The sequence below is a fragment of the Scyliorhinus canicula genome, chromosome 19 (assembly GCF_902713615.1).
Source record: "Scyliorhinus canicula chromosome 19, sScyCan1.1, whole genome shotgun sequence".
Lineage (NCBI taxonomy): Eukaryota > Metazoa > Chordata > Chondrichthyes > Carcharhiniformes > Scyliorhinidae > Scyliorhinus > Scyliorhinus canicula.
The window spans coordinates 98998009-99004590 of record NC_052164.1 but is presented as its reverse complement, the minus strand read 5'-3'; the positions used below and the strand labels follow the sequence as shown (position 1 = coordinate 99004590).

The window sequence follows — 6582 nt, the reverse complement described above, 5'->3', positions numbered from 1 at the left end:
TTCCTGATACCCTATTAGTGTTGGGTTCCTGATACCCTGTTAGTGTTGGGTTGTTGATACCCTGTTAGTGTTGGGTTCCCGATACCCTGTTAGTGTTGGGTTGTTGATACCCTGTTAGTGTTGGGTTCCCGATACCCTGTTAGTGTTGGGTTCCCGATACCCTGTTAGTGTTGGGTTGTTGATACCCTGTTAGTGTTGGGTTCCCGATACCCTGTTAGTGTTGGGTTCCCGATACCCTGTTAGTGTTGGGTTCCCGATACCCTGTTAGTGTTGGGTTCCCGATACCCTGTTAGTGTTGGGTTGTTGATGCCCTGTTAGTGTTGGGTTGTTGATACCCTGTTAGTGTTGGGTTCCTGATACTCTGTTAGTGTTGGATTCCTGATACCCTGTTAGTGTTGGGTTGTTGATACCCTGTTAGTGTTGGGTTCCTGATACCCTGCTAGTGTTGGGTTGTTGATACCCTGTTAGTGTCGGGTTCCTGATACCCTGTTAGTGCTGGGTTCCTGATACTCTGTTAGTGTTGGGTTCCTGATACCCTGTTAGTGTTGGGTTCCCGATACCCTGTTAGTGTTGGGTTCCCGATACCCTGTTAGTGTTGGGTTCCCGATACCCTGTTAGTGTTGGGTTGTTGATGCCCTGTTAGTGTTGGATTCCTGATACCCTGTTAGTGTTGGGTTCCTGATACTCTGTTAGTGTTGGGTTCCCGATACCCTGTTAGTGTTGGGTTGTTGATGCCCTGTTAGTGTTGGGTTGTTGATACCCTGTTAGTGTTGGGTTGTTGATACCCTGTTAGTGTTGGGTTCCCGATGCCCTGTTAGTGTTGGGTTGTTGATACCCTGTTAGTGTTGGGTTGTTGATACCCTGTTAGTGTTGGGTTCCTGATACTCTGTTAGTGTTGGGTTCCTGATACCCTGTTAGTGTTGGGTTCCCGATACCCTGTTAGTGTTGGGTTGTTGATGCCCTGTTAGTGTTGGGATCCTGATACCCTGTTAGTGTTGGGTTCCTGATACCCTGTTAGTGTTGGGTTCCTGATACCCTGTTAGTGTTGGGTTCCTGATACCCTGTTAGTGTTGGGTTGTTGATACCCTGTTAGTGTCGGGTTCCTGATACCCTGTTAGTGTTGGGTTGTTGATGTCGTGCTCATGTCAGGTTCCTGATGCAATGTTTGTGTCTGGTTCCTGGTTTGTGTCAAATGTTGCTATATATTGTTCCCTGTTTTCCTTGCAGCAGCTTAATCTAAAATGCCTGTTGATTCTGGGAGAATTGCACAGGATTATCAGTGCTAAGCAGGATCAGTTTTGTCCATCCCCACCAGCACCCCCCCCCCCCCCCCCCCCGCCCTCTGCCCCTCCAGCATTTCCGTCTCTCTTCACCGCCCACCCTCTGCTGCCTCGATCCCATTGTAAGAAGTCTTACGACACCAGATTAAAGTCCAACTGGTTTTTTTCAAACCCCTAGCTTTTGGAGCGCAGCTCCTTCCGCAGGTGAATGAAAAGGTCGGTTCCACAATGATACTTTGAATGTGAGTCTTTGCAGGTAATTAAGTCTTTACAGGTCCAGACGGTGCGACTGAGAGCGGGATAATCACACCGGTGATTATTTGTCTATATATGTGCTTGTGGAACCCACCTCTTCATTCACCTGAGGAAGGAGCTGTGCTCCGAATGCTATTGATTCCAAACAAACCTGTTGGATTTTAACCTGGTTTTGTCAGACTTCTTACTGTGCTCACCCCAGTCCAACGCCGGCATCTCCACATCATAGATCTCATTGCGTCATTAGTGAAGAGTCAAACTCTCTCAGTAAACGTGGAGTACCATTTTAAGGTAAATTATGACATTAGGTTCTGGTGCACTGATTGATAGAGCCTTAATGTTCTCTATTCAATGGAACGCATGCCTAATCTTTGCAAATTGAAATGAAATGAAAAAATGAAAATCGCTTATTGTCACGAGTAGGCTTCAATGAAGTTACTGTGAAAAGCCCCTAGTCGCCACATTCCGGCGCCTGTTCGGGGAGGCTGTTACGGGAATCGAACCGTGCTGCTGGACTGCCTTGGTCTGCTTTCAAAGCCAGCGATTTAGCCCAGTGTGCTAAACAGCCCCATTGTCCTCATATATTCACCCTTTTTACCTGGATTTCATTCTAGCTAATTCTGTCTTGCCAAAGCCAAAATATCCTAACACAGATGTTCCAGATGTGAACTTGTGTTTGTCCACAGCATTTGAGATTTCCAGCAGCTTGTGCATACTTACCTGGCTGGGTAAAAACCATGATCAAGAAGGTGGTTCGCCCGGGACGAGGCTATCCGATTGCACATCGGATGTGCTGGCGCCTGCGATGTCCCCAAATGCGGAACACTCGACTGCAAAATTTGTGCGACCAGTCTGGATGTTTCCAATCCTGCTCCATGATTTTCCATTGCTTTGCAGTCACGTTCAGGTGCAATTCTGTCAACAAGTGTGGCTGATCCAGCGTTCCGAATCCAGGCCACCAAACAATCGCTGCAGTTTCACAAAGAAATAATCGGTCTTGTGGTTTGCTGACTTTCACTGTGCAGAGATGCATGTGTGAACTCCAGGTGTGTGGCGAGTGGTCACCCTGTGGAGAATGGTGGCCCCGTGCCTCCTGAGAGAGTCAAGGAATACTCCTTCTAGCCCTTGTGCGTCACTCGACGGAAGGTCAGTCAAGGAAAAACTGAAAAAGCTGCATTGTCAATCAGGTAAATCTGCTCGTGTCGGGCAGGAGGGAACACAAGCTGTTCCCTCTGTGATCACTCGTTTATATCCATGCTTCTGTTCCAGCTGCTACTGCCCCTACAGCTGGTTTCTGCCTGGTCTGAGCAGGCTGGCTTGCATCCCCTGCCCTTGTCATGTCCCCCAGTGTTGTACTGGCGAGTGTACAGCAACGCTTGGCAATGGGCCCGGCTGCTGTTAAACTCTGGAACACAGACACCACATCATCCTCTGGGGTGAGTCGAAGATGCTAGATGTGGCCGATATTATCTCTGCAACCTCCTCCAGCCCCATCAGCCTCCGGGATCTTTGATCTCCTCCAGCTCTTGCCACTTTGTCCATGTGCAATTTTAATCACTCCAGCATTGGCTGCCTGGACTCCAAGCTTTAGAATGACCTCCCAAAACCTTTCCACCTCTCCGTCTCACTTTCCTCCTATCAGACGATCTTTAATACCTGTCTTTTGGCCAAACTTCTGGATACCTTTTCTTTTTAAAAAATCTTTTTATTGGCATTTTCAAAATTATATACGTTGCCATTCCTTTTCATTTATGGTACAGTCACAAAGGTTTCTTCTTAGGTTTCTCTATTTTCACTCTGTCGCCAATCCTCCCTATCCCCCCCTCCAACTCCCCTCTCCTTCACCCCCCCTCCCTTCCCCCCTTCTTCACTGCCCCCCCCCCCCTATTCTTTCTTGCTGGGTTTTGCTACCTCACCTTGCTGCTGCAACCACTCCACCGCCCCCCCCCCCCCCCCCCCCCGGGGTCCTCTTTCTATCTCGTCCTGGCTATTTTGCCCTGGCTATCCGTTATTTATTTATTTAAGTGTTGGCCACAAACAGGTCTCGGAACAGTTGGGTGAATGGCTCCCAAGTTTTGTGGAAGCCCTCTTCCGACCCATGGATGGTGAATTTGATTTTCTCCATTTGGAGAAATTCCGATTGGTCGGAACGCCAGTCTGCAGCTTTGGGTGGTGCTGCTGATCGCCAACCGAGCAGGATTCTCCAGGGGGGCGATCAGGGAGGCAAAGACAAGGATGTCCGCCCTCCTCCACCATAAAGAGATCTGGCTGGTATGATACCCAGAAAACCGCCACTTTCGAGCAGGGCTCCACCCTCACCCCCACCACTTTGGACATTGCCTCGAAGAAGGCTGTCCAGTACCCCGTAAGTCTGGGGCAAGACCAGAACATATAGGCGTGGTTGGCCGGGCACCACCTTTCCTAATATCACCTTGCCCGACTCAACGCCTGTGGCGATTGTCTGTTTCAGAGGCAGCAGAGACCATACGACCCTTACTCTGCTGTGCTGCCCTCAAAGGGACGATCACCATAGTGTCACAGATTGTTTAATAATCACTTCTGTGAAGTACTTTACTATGTTTTGCTGTGGTAAATGTGCTCTCTACATGAAAGTTAAATTTGAACAAACAGTTCGGCGATGTAGACTGAAGTCGTTGTGTGATTAATGAGTTGAGTTGACATTTGTCAGATTTCCCTGTAAGGAAAGTGGGAATGAGGTTGAAAATTATTTCAATGGTGCGGGGGGGGGGGGGGGGGGGGGGGGCATCATGGAAAATCTTACATGTGTTGCCATATTAATTTGCCAGGGGGAAAAAGTCTATTTCTGCGTTAATAACATCTCCGTTACTGCTGGGACCTTTAGCTGAAGGCCCTGATTGCGTTAAAGTTGCAGGAACAGTTCACATCAGAGAAATCTTCCGAATGCAAAACGTAAACAACCTGCGGAAAGCTGAACAAGATACCTCAACCTGTAAAACTAAATCTTGATGCGTGGTACAGTACCACAGTGGTTAGCACTGTTGCCTCCCAGCGCCAGGCTACCAGGTTTGATTCCCGGCTTGGGTCACTGTCCATGCGGAGCCTGCCCGTTCTCCCCGTGTCTGTGTGGCTTTCCTCCGGGTGCTCCGGTTTCCTCCCACCCAAGTCCCAAAAGACGTGCGTGTTACGTGTATTGGACATTCTGAATTCTCCCTCAGTGTACCCGAACAGGTGCCGGACTGTGGCGACTAGGGGCTTTTCACAGTAACTTAATTGCAGTGTTAGTGCAAGCCTACTTGTGACAATAAAGATGATTATTATTATAATGTCCAGTTCTTTTCAGGAACAGGCAGTCTCCTGAAAAATAAAACAAATACAAATGAAACATTAAAATGGTGTGTGCATTTTTTATACCACCTTTCACAACCTAAAGCAGTTCCAAGCTGTTTAACACCCATTTTCAAAGTGTAGTCAATGATGTAAAGTAGGAAGACAATTTGTGCATAGCAAGCTCCCACTCGTGTGGGAGAAATTATAATTTATTCTTACCCTCTGACAGTGCAGCTCTACCTCAGTACTGACCCTCTGACAGTGCGGCACTCCCTCAGTACTGACCCTCTGACAGTGCAGCTCTCCCTCAGTACTGACCCACTGACAGTGCAGCACTCCCTCAGCACTAACCCACTGACAGTGCAGCACTCCCTCAGTACTGACCCACTGACAGTGCAGCACTCCCTCAGCACTAACCCACTTACAGTGCAGCACTCCCTCAGTACTGACCCTCTGACAGTGCAGCACTCCCTCAGCACTAACCCACTGACAGTGCAGCACTCCCTCAGTACTGACCCTCTGACAGTGCAGCACTCCCTCAGCACTGACCCTCTGACAGTGCAGCACTCCCTCAGCACTAACCCACTGACAGTGCAGCACTCCCTCAGCACTAACCCACTGACAGTGCAGCACTCCCTCAGCACTAACCCACTTACAGTGCAGCACTCCCTCAGTACTGACCCTCTGACAGTGCAGCACTCCCTCAGCACTGACCCTCTGACAGTGCAGCACTCCCTCAGTACTGACCCTCTGACAGTGCGGCACTCCCTCAGTACTGACCCTCTGACAGTGCAGCACTCCCTCAGCACTAACCCACTGACAGTGCAGCACTCCCTCAGCACTAACCCACTGACAGTGCAGCACTCCCTCAGCACTAACCCACTGACAGTGCAGCACTCCCTCAGTACTGACCCTCTGACAGTGCAGCACTCCCTCAGCACTGACCCTCTGACAGTGCAGCACTCCCTCAGTACTGACCCTCTGACAGTGCGGCACTCCCTCAGTACTGACCCTCTGACAGTGCAGCACTCCCTCAGCACTAACCCACTGACAGTGCAGCACTCCCTCAGTACTGACCCTCTGACAGTGGAACAGGTAAACACATGAGGGAGAAAGGAATAGAGGGTTAAGTTGTTATATTTAGATAAGAGAACCATGTGAGCAGGCTCGAGTAGAGCATAAACACTGGCATTGTTTGGTTGGGACAATCGTTTCTGTGTCATGTATCTGCTGTAGTCCTTGGGCTGTGAGAAAGAAAGAAAATCAGTCACGGTTCCTGTTTTGAGCATGTGGACGTCAGCAGAGAAAAGGATTGGGCCATCTACAGTCACCAATGGCTGACGTGGGGATAATACTTCCCAGAATTCTCCGGTCTTTGGGATTCTCCTTCCCCACTGGCAGCACACCCCTGCCAGAAGGTTTCCCAATGGTGTGGAATGGCGTTAATGGGAAACCTCATTGACAAGCGGCGGGCAGAGAGAATCCCGGCACCAGCGCTTCACCGAGAAACGCGAGGCTGGCGGTCAGAGAATGCAGCCCCATTGGCTCTCAATTCTCATATGTGAAGGTGAGCCACGTGGGTTTGTCATCTGAGGACTGGCAAGGGTCCAACCTCCAGAAAGAGGTCGTGCCTCGAGGACAGGGGAAAGCTGATGCTAATAAAAGTAGACAGGCATGTGCGTTAGAAAGAGTTCAGAGAAGGTCCACTGGACTTATTCCTGGGAGGAGTGGCTTACCT

General features: G+C 49.6%; 1 non-coding gene across 1 annotated transcript; it reads left to right on the top strand.

The window, feature by feature from the left end:
• The first annotated feature begins 2247 nt into the window (after nt 1-2247).
• On the top strand, nt 2248-2407 carry LOC119954573. The gene has a single exon (XR_005458264.1). It is a non-coding gene; the product is annotated as a U1 spliceosomal RNA (small nuclear RNA).
• The last annotated feature ends 4175 nt before the right edge of the window (nt 2408-6582 follow it).